This window comes from Ictidomys tridecemlineatus, chromosome 12, assembly GCF_052094955.1.
Source record: "Ictidomys tridecemlineatus isolate mIctTri1 chromosome 12, mIctTri1.hap1, whole genome shotgun sequence".
NCBI classification, from domain to species: Eukaryota; Metazoa; Chordata; class Mammalia; order Rodentia; family Sciuridae; genus Ictidomys; species Ictidomys tridecemlineatus.
In genome coordinates, this window is record NC_135488.1 from 92,872,674 (window position 1) to 92,887,863 (window position 15,190).

General features: G+C 40.3%; 1 protein-coding gene and 1 non-coding gene across 3 annotated transcripts in view; one reads left to right on the top strand and one right to left on the bottom strand.

The window, feature by feature from the left end:
* Vit (vitrin) overlaps positions 1-8,954 on the bottom strand; it is a 112,888-nt gene extending 103,934 nt beyond the window's left edge. For both annotated transcript variants that reach the window (XM_013363450.4, XM_078029393.1), the window contains exon 1: positions 8,713-8,954. The gene's annotated coding sequence lies outside the window, so the exon portion shown is untranslated. The remainder of the gene's footprint in view (positions 1-8,712) is intronic.
* A 5,702-nt stretch (positions 8,955-14,656) lies between these two features.
* On the top strand, positions 14,657-14,728 carry Trnaa-agc (transfer RNA alanine (anticodon AGC)). Its single transcript has one exon. It is a non-coding gene; the product is annotated as a tRNA-Ala (tRNA).
* Positions 14,729-15,190: the final 462 nt, after the last annotated feature.

Here is a 15,190-nt window from a genome sequence, read left to right on the forward strand (position 1 = left end):
CATCTAGCTCTTCATGAAAGGGTTTAAGTTTAGAGTCCACTCCAATAACAGCAACTCTATCACTTACTGAATGCTCACTCTGTACTGCATATATGTGATTATACTTAATTATAATGGTAATCCTATCAGGTAAGTAATATTTGCTCACTTTTTCAAAGCAGTATTGAAAGCTTGAGAATTGAAGCTTAGAGAATTTTGGTGAGCTGTCTAAGGCTATAGGATGAATTTGGAGTGGAATCAAAATTCTCTCTCTGCCCTCAGACACTTACTACCACAAAAATCCCACTCTGCAGCTTAGGTTCCTTTTTACCTTTATTTATGTATCATAGGCTCTTGCGAGGGGTTGGGGTGGGGTGTACCAGGGATTGAACCCAAGGATTTAACCACTGAGCCACATCCCCAGCCCTTTTTAAATATTTTATTTAGATACAGGATCTCACTGAGTTGCTTAGGGCCTCACTAAGTTGCTGAGGCTGGCTTTGAACTCATGATCTTCCTGCCTCAACCTCCCAAGCCTCTGGGATTACAGGCGTGAACCACTGCACCCGGCACCATAGGCTTTTTGAAATACTTGGTTGACAATGGTTAATTAAGTTGCACACTATGAATAGTTGTTTTAGTTATATGGTCAAGGTATTTTTTTTGAGGGGGGGGTACAGGGGATTAAACCCATCCCCAGGCCACTTTATTTTCTATTTTGAAAGAGGATCTCGCTAAGCTCCCTAGGCCTCCCTAAATTACTGAGGCTGGCTTTGAATTTAAGATCCCCCTGCCTTAGCCTCCCAATCCACTGGGATTACAGGCATGTGCCACTGCGCCCTGTTGAAGGGATTGTTTTCAAGAGTCTTTTGAGATCTCCACTGACAGTATTCGTTCCCTCACAAATGTTCAAATGATGTACAGGCACATTTCTAAATTTAAACAGACACTACTTAAAACATCTAAATGAGCATTTGAGTATACTGTCATTGACAGTGTGATGGAATATTACAGTGGAGTGATTCTTTGTTTCAGTTCCAGCCAAGGCCTCCAGACAGCAGTGCCAATCACTTCTATGTTCCAAGGTCATCTCCTGGAAGCTCTCTGCACTGTTGCCTAAAGCAGGGTGGGAGTGAGGGGATCACCAGCTCCCCTCCTGCAACTGGGGAGGAGGTAGAAGGAAGGAAAATGCTAACAACTTTTCTTATAGAAACTCTTGCTCTCTAAGCTACCCCTCTCACTTTCCATACCTGTCACACAGTCTGAGGGAGCTGGTGAGTCAGGGATTCTGGGTCTTTTGGAAATTCAGCTTGGATGTCCAGGAACCCCGTTTGACATGGTTGTATCCCATGGGCTTGGGGCTCAGTGGACTCCTGTCAGACACCATTCAGTTCTCTATAGAAGAAGGGAAGAGCTTGCTGCGCATGAGTCTCTCTGCTGAGCGTCTGTCCCCTGTGGCTTTAGATTTGCCCCAGTCAGGAGCCTGGAGGATTGAGGAAACAGTAGCAAAAAGTAGCTGGACACAGGCTGCCTGTTGCTCAGGGCTGGGGGGAGGAACAGCAGATTCTGAGCTGGAGCAGATTTATTCAACAGCATCTGCAGAAATACAGGTAAGGAATTCCCAGCGAAGTGGGAGAATCTGCCAGGCACCCATCGCAGTGCCAACAAAAAGCAGCTATAAACTCTGACAAGCTCGGGGACTCTGGATGCCAGCTCATAGCTGTGCCTAGCCAGGCCTTTCTGTCACTTTTGCCTGGCCTCTCTGGACCCACTTCAACTTGAGGCATGAAAAGACCACTGTTAGAAGTCAGGGTAAGCTGGGGTTGTGGCTCAGCGGTAGAGCGCTCACCTAGCATGTGTGAGGCACAGGGCTCCATCCTCAGCACCACATAAATAAATAAATAAAAATAAAGATATTATATCCATCTACAACTAAAAAAAAAATTTTTTTTTAAAAAAGGAAGCCAGAGTAAGACAGGTAAAGGCAGGAGAAAGAGAATTCAGGCAACAAAAAGGAAATCTGGATGTGGAGGATGAAGCTAGAAGCTCTAAACACCATTTTTTCAGAAGGGTTTGCTAGTAATATACCTTAATGGCTATAGTGAGAATGTTTCAGGTAGACTATAATCAATTTCTTCTTAAAAACACTGAGCATGGCCTGAAATATTAAGGGACCTGAGCCAGATTTCATCCAGAGCAGAGGAGAGAGAGAGCTATCCCAGAGGGAGGTTTCTGGGGATATCGAGGGACCCTGGGAGGACGCGCTCTGTATCTGCTTGTCCAACATACACCTTTGATCCCACCTGTCCTCGTTCAGTCCAGATCCCCTGCCTTCCCAAGCACGGGACTGCTCAGGGTCTCTGCATTGGCTCCAACCCCACCTGGAATGCTCTGCCCAAGGACCCACATAGGTCACTCCCTGACTTCCTTCACCCATCTGTTTAAATGTCTCTTTATCAGACACTTATCTCATCATGCAACACAAACAATCACCTCCATCTCACTGCTTCCTGTCACCCCCCTTATCTTCCTTCCTTATCTTTTTCCACAGCCCCTACCACCACCAGGCAGCTTCAAAATATTTTCCTAGTATGTGTCCCCTGTGGGTCACATAGGTGACCCAGTGTGGGTACTCTAGGAACATGGCAACTGTTCTGCACATAGAATAGTTCATGGCACCTGGGGTGGCCCCCAAAATACTTGTGGTTGCTGCCATTGAATGCTATTATCTCTGCTTCCCAAACTCCTTTTACCTTTTGGGGCACAGATTGACTTGCTGCGCTGTACGAGCAAAGCCAGTCTGGGCAAGCTGATGTGCGCCTTTACGTCCAAAGCATGTTTTCTCTGTCTGGAACACAAAGGAACGCAGGGGGAGGGAATTCACTTAGCATTAAGATGCCAGTGACCTGATCCCTTGGAAACTATAGGTAGGAGTGTCCCCCCCTACCCCCCCCCCCCCCCCCGCCTCCAGGAATGGTCCTCCCCCCTTTCCTTTTGAATCTGAGAAGAAAAAAAATGCAGAATCGCCTGAAGGGTGATTTTTATGAAAATTTGCCACAAGTCCACACAAAACTTTAGCCTTCCTCCAACTGAGGGAAAGAATTCAAGAAATTTTCCTGGAGTCCCTGTGGAGACCCTTATCAGGGACGGTGGCTTTCTGCTGCAGTTTGAGTCATGAGGAAGTGTGATTCTTTCTGTGACAAGATGCTGACTTTACCCTTCGTGAAGATAAAGGAAACCTTAGTGAAGATAAAGGAAACCTTCTGGGGACACGCCACCCAGAGGGCTTCGTGATGAAGGCTCCCCAGGCTGCCCCTGCCCAGAGTCAGATCCTCCTTACCCACCTGGGAAGTGATTCTGAAATCACAAGGTCATCCAAGAATGACAGAAACAAAACCCTCCTTTCCCGCCCCCCCCCCAAATCTCCCGTGAGTTCCTTCCTCCAACCTCCCTTCATGCTTATTACTGAGGTGTCTCTACTTGTAAGAAAGGATATTTTTCTTATCAATTTGACTTGGCTTGAGAGCTGTTTTCAGGATGGCAAAGATTAATTGGGTACAGTGACAGAAAAACCACGGCCATGTGTGACCAAAGAAGGTGAGCTTGGAATTAGGTTTCTTAGATTTCGAGTTGAGTTCTCTAACAAACTGTGTGATCTCAGACAACTTAACTAACTTCTCATTGCTTCAGGGTTTTTTTGTTTTTAAATCTGTATAATGAAGTTAGTAACAACCCACCCATATGTTTGCTGTTAGGATTAAATGGGTTCATATATGAAAAGGACTTAATTTGCTGTTGCAGGAGTAGTGGTTCATCATACACTGCTGCCACCGTCACGGTCACCACCATCATCGTCATCCCACCATCTTATAAAATGTGGCCCACTCAAACACTCGTTCAGGACCTAACAGAGGTAAAACAACTAGCAGAATCTCTCAGTGAGATGCTGTCCAAGGTTAGCCATGATTTGGCTCTTGGATTTCTGGGTGAAGGAACCTACTATGGTCTGAATGGTTGTGTCCCCCGCAAAGTTCATATTTAGAACTGATAGCTCTTAAGGTTACAGAATGAGGAGATAGGGCTTTGGGGAGGTGACTAGGTCACCAGGGCAGCACCCTTGCACTTGAAGTTAGTACCTTCATAAAAGAGGCACCAGAGAGACCCTGGCTCCTTCCACTACACACAGATGCAGTGAGACCTTATCATCTATGAACCAGAAAGTGGTTCCTCACCAGACACAGAACCTGTTGGTGCCTTGATCTTGGTCTTCTCAGCCTCTAGAACTATAGAAATGAATTTCTGTTGTAGAGACCACCCAGTCTGTGGTGTATTGTTGTAGTAGCCCAAATATACCCAGAACATGTGGATTTGTGGCTGCCATTTGGCTCAATTATTCTAGGGCCAAATGAACAGAATGTTTATGTCTTTCCAAAATTCAAATTCTGGAATCCTAATCCTAGTACCCCCTAATGGTACTAGGAGATGGGACCCTTGGAAGGTAATTAGTTCATGAGGGGGAATCCTTATGACAGGGGTTAGTGCCCTTATAAAAGGGACCTCAGAGAAAACTCTCCCTCTTTCTAGCATGTGAGAATACAACCAGAGGGTGAACTTGGTGCACCAGGAAGTGGGCCTTCGCCAGACAGGAGTCTTGGAGACCCTTGATCTTAGACTTCCCAGCTTCCAGAACTGTGAAAAATAAATATTGTTGTTTAAGCCACCCAGTTTATGGTAGTCTGTTATAGTAAGCCCACTGATTAAGACACGGAGAAGGAGAGCAATTCCATATTTTTGTTCCATCCTCCTCTACTCAAAGGATTTGTAAGTCTCTTCAGTCCATTGACATAAAAATCTTTTCGATAGTTGTACCATTTGGCCACATGGTTGAAGAATGATATGTAGTCTTCGATTCTTAAAAAGAACCAAAAAAAAAAATCTAGTGAAAAATATAAACTAGAAGTGGATCCAAATATGTTTTCTTTTAAATTGTAAGATCAGAATAAAACATAAAAATACTCTCTAAATGGAATTGACAGAAAATTAATATTTCTGTGTGTCAAGATTCTGAATCAGAGATTTGACTCGGGAAAGGATTTTGGCATCCAGGATCCTGGGATCACCTTTGTCCCTCAGGATATTGGCTGGAATGGGGCCATGCATTTGTGCCGACTCACAACATCTGTGTATGTGTGTGTGTGTGTGGGGGGGGGGGGTTCGCATGTGCAGGTTTGCCACATGTTGTGTAGTTTTTAATAGGTGGCTCCACTCAAGCATCATCTGGTGTGTTCTTGTGCCCTGGCCAGGCAGCCCTGAGAGTTTCAAGGGTTTTTATAAGGTTTGCCGTCTGTTGAAGTCCAAGAGTTTCTAGCTGATTAAAAACAAATTCTAGAGCCAGTGTCCACAATTGTTTATTTTACAAACGAGGTAACCATGGAAAATGCAGTAAACAGAACAAAAATAGTCCTTGCTGCATTGTGAACATGTGACTCTGGGCACGCCTGGGGGTTTTCCTTGCCTTTCAACCTTTCACCTTCTCGTCTGTAAACAGGACCTCCTGCAGGTGATCCCAGACTGATTTATGTTTGTCTTTTTTTTTTTAATTAAAATTTAATGACCAGCACTATCAAAAGTCACTTCTGATGTGTATCTTAACTTCACCTGGTTTTCTGCTCCTCTCGACCCATTTTCTGCAAAACCAGAAGTTGTCTCACTGCCTCTTGCCTAAGGATCGCCCTCGCCAGTAAAAAACTGTCGGCTTCCCTGTGCCCTTCCTCATGTGCTGTGCTCAGGGGGTTCAGAATTTCATTGTCTTCTGCAGATCAGAAGGAGACATACTTGAAGGCAGCAAGCTTGGCAGGGACTTTTGGGCATTCTCAAATTACAATCATCACAGAAGCTACCTCTGATGCTGATCACTTGCCGAAGGACTGATTAGCTCAGATCTTCTGGATAAAGAACGGACAACTGGTTTCTAATAATCATGTTCATGTCACAGAAATCCACAAATCTATTTGCATCCCATATCCAAAGAGCTGGTGTTTAAAAAACTTGACAATGATTACAAGTGAATGTTGCACAGCTGATCTGGGTTCTTTGTTCCAGTCACATTTAATAAAGGAAATTCATGCTAATAGTAGGGGGCTGACAGTGTGCCAGTCACGGATTGAAGCCCTTTGCCACAACTCTATGCCATAACTCTGTGAGGCAGGCACTAACAATAGATCCCTTGCATGGATGAGAAAGTTGGGCCCACAGATTTTTTTTAAGGAGTTGACTAAAGTTAAAACATTTAAGCAATGACAGAGTCTGCAGCCGAACAGCCTCCACAGAGTCCAAAGCCTAGGAGCAACATTTCGTCTTGGCATCACATGAAAGGCCATAAATTTAGACATTTGACATTGTCTCCATATGAGGTCATGCAGACAATCACAGAAATACACCAGAAAACTGAAAGAAGATTGTCATGGAACTTGGACCCCCTAGTAAGCTATGTGAGATACATGTATGCATATGTATATATAGCAAAAGACACACACACCATAATCTCCTTCAATTGTCTTGTGAAGAATATCGTTAAAATTCATTTTTGTATACATTATAGTCTTTAGTTAGGTACACATAAATATTTAAAACTTATCATAGATTCCATAACCTTGTTTTGATACGTCTTCAGTAATATACAGATTCTTAACAATGAAATTGTCCTGGGCAGTTTAGACTTTGAAGAGGTTTCCTTGCATAGAACCATATATTTAGAAGGGACTATAGAGACTACCTTGTCCAACTTCTTCATTTCCCATGTGAGGAATTGAGGGTCAGAGATGCTGAGTCACCTCCCCAAGGTCACACAGCTAGATGCCCTTCCTTTGACCAACAGACCCATGTGTTCTGTCTGCACCCATAGTTGCTAAAACCTGGCTGTATACGAGGAGACATGTAATGGGAACATCTGGAGGATATGAAGTATTGGTCTTTTTTGTAAGACCAATCACTCCTCCCAATAGAATCTTTTTTTGAGTATATGGGAAAATGCATTTTTATAGAAGTTTTCATGTTTCAAAACTTTGTTGGAACTGAGAATCAATATCAAGCCTTATGGCCACCCTGGGAGAGAAGGTGTACAGGCTTTGCTATTTCTATTTTTCAGAGCAGGAAACAAAAAGTGGAGAACTGTCTCACACCTTTCCCGAGGTAGCCCAGCTAGGTAGCCACAGAGTGGGTCCTGTAATTTAGGACTCCTGGTTTGGCACATCGGGTCAAACCACACTGCTCTCCTCTACTCCATGTGTCTTACAGGAACTACAGCTGAGAACAGCACAAGCCTTTTTGTTCTCCCTATTTACAAACCATTCTCAAACCTGCTGTAATTTCTTTGAAAGAGCCTATTCTTCATGTGACCTGTAACTTGATGGAAAAGATAATTAGGTCTTCTAAATGCCACTCATAAACACTATTTCAGGACAGATATTAAGCATTTCCAATGTCTCTAAGTTATTTACTTTTTGGGGGTGAGATGTAAGATACATTTAAATAAGTCTGCAATAAAAATGTAGTCCTACAAAAGCCTTTTTACAAAAAAAAAAAAAACAACAAAACCCAACAACAACAAAACCGGTCTTTTAATTCAATAAATAAATGATGGGCACTTCCAGTTTTTCTACAGGGGCAGCTACTACTACTTGCAGCTAACACACACATACACACACACAGAAAATACACAAACAAACAGCCTTTGATCCTGTCTTGCTGCAGGGCGTTTCATCTTCCAAGAGACCAAAGGAAAAACAACCTCAGAACTTTACCACCAAAACTTCCAAATTTATTGCAACACAACGTAATGGCAAAATACCATTTTTCTGAGCACACAGAGTTTTGAACAACCACCACAGCCAAGAATGCCTGGTTTAATGTTTACAATAAACCCCAAGAAAATCTTGAATTCCACTCTGGGTTTGGGGATGGCAAAGATGCTGTGGGTTGTCTGGAGCAAAGGATCATGTCCAATTATTCAGTCTTATCCTCTCTGTTTAACCTGGGCTTGAGGCGTTTATTTCATGTTTATACTGGTTTGACACAAATCATGCTTAAAAGAGATTTTTGCATCCTGTCTTCCTGTGCAAAGTTGAGCTACAATGGTCGACTGAACAATGCCAGTCCCTTCTTGGGCTTATCAGTAGCAGAAGCCCTCAGCCTAGGAAAACACTTCTAATGTAAACAAAACACAGAAAAGCACATCTAAGCCACATTCCACTGAGATCTGCCTGAAGAGAGAGGTCCAGAGTCACATTAAGTAATTTCTCTTTTAATTTAGCACCCGTGTGCCCATTTCTCACACTGTTTTTCATACACTGTCATATGTGAATTGTTAAATTGTTATCACAGGAAGCAAGAAAAATATAAATTACTTTAAAAATTCTACACAAATGTCATGCTTTTCGACTTATTTTTAACCATAATTAAGTTGGCTTAAAAACATAGTGAAAACTTTGTCCTAATATTGACAATGTTTATAACTGATAAACATATATACATCTATAAATATAAATATTACTAGTTTTTATGAGGATGCTACCACTCTCTCCCATCCCAACTCTCTTGAAACTAAAATTTACACAGACTGATCACTTAGTAAGGTATGTAATCTAGTTTCTTAGTGACAAATACATTTTACCATTTCTATAATAATGAATGGAAAGCAACTATATGCATAGTTTAGCAATTTATCAGACGTACCTTGTTTGAAGAAAGGAATTAGTTTTTGCAAAAATTCTCCACCACACAGAATGACTATCCCTTTTTCTTTAAGCTTTTCTGCATCACAAATTCCATCCAAATTATTCTAAAGAAGAAACAAACGGAGGTCCAAGCACCTTTTCTCTTCTCAGAGGAGCTAAGCAAACATTCCCATCCACCTCTCAGCCCTTTGAAAAGCGCATTTTGTAACACACACACACACACACACACACACACACACACACACACACTGCTCCTCACACTGGTTTTAGTGCTGAATTAGGCGGTCCTCTTTCAAATTTCCACTCCCACTTGCTTTTTTGGCGAAAGGATTTCTAAATATTCTTTTCTAACCCAAAGCACACATTTTCAGTAAGCAAATTCTACAATTAGAGGAGCAGTTGGATAGAAAAAGCTTCTTTTTTTTTTTAAATATGCTTTAAAAAGTACTCAAGCAGGGGCAATTAATTTTTCTTTTTCAAATGCTAGTGAACGGCTGGATTAAGGTGTTTATTCTACTGGATTCTCAGTTTTGCACTGAAAACACTTTTCCTACATATGAGTGCTTTTCCTTTGTTTTGTTTTGCTTTGCGTGACTTGTTTCTGCATTTTGGCAGCTTCCTGAAGTGATTGAGGTCTATGCTGCTAGTAGCAGGATCCATGATAATAGTAGTGGGAAGCAAAACCTGACTCAGTTTCAGTAAAACTGCCCATGGGTATGTCTCTCACAACATTAGTGAAATCTGCCAGCATCAGTTATTGATAAATCAGTGCCATCAATCAAATCAATGAGATTAAGACCCAAAATGTGTGTTAACACATCTCAGCATTTCAAAAAATCAGAACCCCCATCCCCCCAAAAAGTGCATCTGGCCATCCTTGAGATTCCAGGGTCTGTGGGTATGGCAGAACCAGCAGGCAGAGGTAGCACAGAGCCATTCCTCCTCCTGCTGGGGAGTGTGCACGCACGCAGCCTGGGAACAGAAGTTCCATTTGAGTACCCCGTCCTCATCTACTGTCCTTGTCCCTTACTTAAGATTATTGTTTGAGTGCTGTTTAACCTATTTTTTCCCCTTCTGGTTCTGGATTTAAATTATTATTTTTCAATCCTGTTTCTTCCTCCTCCAAATTCTGACATTGACTCCTTTGGTAGGAAGGACAGTGTTGCCACACGGACGTTCAGCTGTCCCACTATTTGCATAAGCGCAGGTTCCGATGGAAATAGCATCTAAGTAATAATAATGTCAATTAATGATAGTATTCGATATTAACTCACATTTAATAAACGTTAAATAATTCATATAGTTAATATTATTATTTATTACATTTACCATCTAATTTAATATTTAGGAGACTCTAGAACAATCAGTACTATTATTTCCATTCTATAAACAAGGGAACTGAGACTCAGAGTATGTAACTTTCCCAACATCACTCAGCCAGTAAAGCAAGACCTAGGATTCAAATCCAAGGCTGTCTGACTCCTAAGCAATGGTGCTATGTTAGAACGTAGAGATTTTTTTTTTTCTTTTGCCAGTTGAATTTGCTTTCTTATGGTGAATAGGAAAAAATCAAATGTAAAGGCATGGAAAAGCATCTGAAGCTAATGCAAATTAAAAAGCAATGGTATTTGGGATGATGAAATACACAAAGTTATGACTGTAATTAATGAGACTGAATGATACACTTAAAATGGCAAAATTTCTTATATATATATATATATTTAACTATAATAAAAATAATTTTTAAAAACGTGATTCCCTTAAAAAAATGAAGTATTGTTTTATTTTCATCATATTGGCAAAAATTAGAAATTTGGACAAAGTCCAGGGCAATCACACAGTGGCCCCAGTGGGCTGCTATCAGTATAGGCAAATGTGGCTATTCTCAAGAAAAATTCAGAAGCACTTGGTTGAATTATGTTAACACCCACAAAAAAAAATCTTTCTGGAGTGTATTCATCAGTGAGCTGCTCACATGGGGCCTCCTCCAGAGAACTCACATGTCAAGTATGGGGGAAGCACAGAATGAAACCACACTGCAGTTAGAAACCAAGGCTTAGAGCTGTGGCAGTGGCCGTGCTGAGGTCTTTGGGACACCTGCATGGATCTCGAACTTGACTTCTTCCAATCTTTGCCCAGACGTCACCTCTTGGGTGAGACCTTTCCTGATGTCCCTGTTTAAAGTGGCACTGCAATCCCAAGAATATCCTCTTCTCTCTTTAATTTTTCTTCATGGTACCCATTACCCTCTAATGATATTTCCTACTGTTTTTTTTTTTTTAATTAAGCATCACTAGAATAAATACAGGCTCAGGAAGGCAGGGGTTTTTATTTGTTTTATTCACAGATACATCTTAGTTCTTGGAACCACACATGACAGGCATATATTCACTACACACACACACACACACACACACACACACACACACACACACTCTCTCACACACACACATGATCGAAAGTACATTAGAATGGTTGTCTACAAGAAATGGGAGAGGGAGTGGAGACATGGGATCAGTAGGATTGAAAACATTCAAACCAAAGTCCTGGAGTCTCCTGTGAAGCAGAGACGATGGTGTCAGGAATGGAGTGAGCCCTCCACACCTGGCCGTCTGGCAGCAGCAACAACACCCATGGCAAAATCAACCATGCTGCTGGCTTCTTTTAACTTTTTAGAGTAAAACAAGATCGCAACTTCCTGGTGAGAGGCCTTGAGCTTGCTACTTGGCCTAAACTGAAGTAGATCACCTCTAGTTGAGAATAAATATTGTGATTGTGATATTCTCTTTTTCCTGTTATTGCTACGTGAGAGTCTATTTTGCTTATAAATCATCCAGAGTTTCTTGGAAGCATTCATTATTTCCCAAACAACTGTGTGTCACTTCATAAACTTATTGTCCCAGTCTTATATTGTATCTGGTACAAAAATTCAAATCTTTTAGAACATTCGGTATTAAAAAGTTTTTATTATTGTCATAAACATTGAACCTGATGGTTCTTTCAAATACTGCCTCATTTTTTTTTTCCCATTTCAGAGACAGAATGTGAGGAAATCAATGCATTCCTTCTATCACAAATCCATCCTTTTATGTGACTTTTAAAAATGCAGGCTGGCAATTTAAGAGTCTAAGTAATGAGGCAGGCTTTTCAGACAATCCTGATACTTTTATTGTGTGCAGGTATAAAACACAAGAATTACACCTTCATAACACGAGTTCACTGAAATGTCTCAGGCTATATTGTTTGATGCTACATCAATTTTTCATAGAACTATGATTTGCCTTCAAGAGTTTTGAGACTCTTTCCCCCTGTGCTTTGATAAGTAGCTTTCTGCAAATGCTCAGATTTTTTTTCCAGTTTCCTGGACACTGCTGAACATGGCTGGTAAGTACAAATTTTGTGTGGTGTCAATGTGAATGGAAAATCCACCAGTCTAATTAGACTTTGTTAAATTTACATCACTATTATCTATCAGAAGCAAAGAGGTTATTACAAGAAAAACATAGCTTTCCAAAAATTAAAGGAGCTAAATGGGGACCATGGACAACTTATAAATAGGTGGAGGATAGGTGTCCAAAAAAAGCTCTCAAAACTACAAGGAAGATGTTGTTAAGAATACATCAGAGGCACCAGGCACAGTGGTGCATGCCTGGAATCCCACTGACTGAGGAGGCTCAGGCAAGAGGATGGCAAGTTTAGGGCCAGCCTCAGCCATTTAGTGAGACCCTATCTCAGAATGAAAAATAAAAAGGGCTAGGGATGAACTTCAGTGATAAAGCATCCTGGGTTCAATCTCTAGCATGCCAAAAAAAAAAAAAAAAAGAAAAAGAGGTACAATTTTGATTAAATAGTAAATAGGAGCCACTCATATTAGGAGCGAAAAGGTAAACTCAGCAGAGGAAAGGAGATGGTGGATTTCTTCCTTATGTTATTTTTTAAAAGTTGAAAAGCTTACTACTCCCAAATGCTTCCCTGCAACCAATGAGCCAGAACCACTGTATCAGGTATTGGACAGCAACCACAACATTCTAGGCCAATCTGACAAAAAATAAATGCAGATAAGTCACTGTGATTTAAATAGCATAAAAGGGATTAAGACCTAAAGGAGGATATGGAGAACTGGAGGCCATCCTGCAGATTGTAGCATTCCTGAGGGCTGCTGAGCTGGCAGGGTACGCAAAATACAAAAGCACCTTGTACAAAACCAGGGTTCAAAATGGTAGGCAGGAGATTATAGGCCTTATATCTCCCTATTATGCCAAGTAAGCACATGGAGACTAAAATAAAAGATTGGTTCACAGAACACTGATCAGCTGGGCTCTGCTGATCTAAGCTGGGCTGGGCTGGGCAACTCTGCTTCTTGCTGAGGACCTGTGGGTTGGTGGGGGAATCTCTCCTACAAGGGTTTATTCTGGTGTGGGTGCTACTGGGACAGCAACTTTATAAGAGAAGTGCTCATGGCAAAGGCAAAGCAGCAAGAGGACAATGTAAAACACGTGGGGATGCTAAGAACTGGCACACTGTCATTTCTGGCCAAAGGAAATTGTATGACTAAGTCCAAAGTCAAGGAGCAAGAATCTAGACTACTCAGGAAGAGGCTATGGCAACAGTGCGGACGAGAGGGGAACGAAAAACCGAGACCAGTAGTAATCCAGTCTAACACACAGGGCCTTAACAGTCAGCCTTTCCTTTGTCCTTATGTTTATTGTGAATCTTGAAATTACATTCAACTGAATTTTTTTAAAAAAATTCTAATTCATGAATCTCTCCATTTTATTGTTTAATTTATTTATATTTATCTGGTAGAATAACCACCTTTTCTATGTTCCCTCCTCCCTCTCTGTTATTTTCAGAATTTACATATTATGCTTCTCAACTTTTAGTGTTGTCCTTTCGTGGGCAGCTATAAAAATTTTAAGTTATTTTTTATCTGTACTCTCCTCTTAACCTGATGAGACTCCTAGGCCTCTTTAACTCTGACCTCATGTCCCATAGTTTTTGCTAATAATTTTTAATATTACCCTTTTGCAATACAAACTAAAGTGTTATAGTTCTTTTTCAAAAAGATTCTTAGATTTAATATACGAGCATATTTTGTCAGGTCCAGGTTTGTCATTGTGTCTTTTTTTTTCCTGTACCTTCTTTCTGAATTTACATTTCTTCTTGTGATAAAAAAAAAACATTCAAAAAAATAAGAATTGATAGATATTTACCTAAGTAAATACTTCTCAAAAGAAGAAAGGCAAATGGCCAACAAATATATGAAAAAAAAGTTCAATCTCTTTAGCAATCAGGGAAATGTACATCAAAACTACACTGAGAGTTCATCTCACTCCTAATAGAATGCAAATCATCAAGAATACAAATGATAGGATGGGGATATAGCTCAGTGGGTAGAGTGCTTGCCTTGAATGTACAAGGCCCTGAGTTCAATCCCCAGCACGCCCCCTCCAAAAAAGAATACAAATAATAATAAATGCTAGTGGGGATGTGGGGAGAAGGGAACGCTTATGCACTATTGGTGGGACTGCAAATTATTATTTACTAAGTAGTAGTTTTTTATTCTCATCATTCTTTCTTCTTTTACTTCTTACATTCCCTCATTTGCCAGTTGGAATTCCTTCATAAGGAAGAGCTGATATGAATAAATTATCCCAATTATTTGGTTATTTATTTATATCAAAATAATAATAAATTATTATTATATGATATATGTTTTAATTCACTAATATTATTATTTTCTTTTTGTTCAGATTGTCCCAGGTTGGCTATTAATAGCTCCTTCAGGTTAGCTCCTTGTCCTTTTAACCTATAACCATCATTTTTAAACACTTTCTTACTAACTCCAAAATGTTCCAGGCATTTCCCATCCTTAGTCCTAAAATTAGCTTTCATCCAGGGATCTCAGATTCTACTTATAAAGAACGATATTTAGGCCAGCTGGGGGTGTAGCTCAGTGGTAGAGCGCATGCTTAGCATGCATGAGGTCCTGGGTTCAATCCCCAGTACCTCCACTTTCTTTAAGGTGTTTAGGTTTCTGATCAAAGGTTCTATCCTCAGTACCACATACAAACAAAGATGTTGTGTCCGCCAAAAACTAAAAAAAAATAAATAAATATTTAAAAAAGTTCTCTCTCTCTCTCTCTTAAAAAAAAGAATAATATTTAGAAAGTATATATATATAAACTTTAAAAGAAAAAAGATGGTGTCATGAAGGAAAAATGGATTAGAAATAGAAAACAATAGGTCTGTGTAAGAAAGAAGACTTCTATTCGTGTTTTTTGTTTTTGAACAGTTTCTTCATTTGTAAAGTGAAAAAAAAATTTGCCTGAATCTTTTGAATATCAAAAGAGATATTGGTAAAAACAAAACACCCTATGCTCTGCTAATTGCTTTGCAAATTGTTAATTGTAATTATCATATGTTATTTTGTGGATAAGATCAGGATATTCAGGAATTAAATTTTTTTAAAAAAT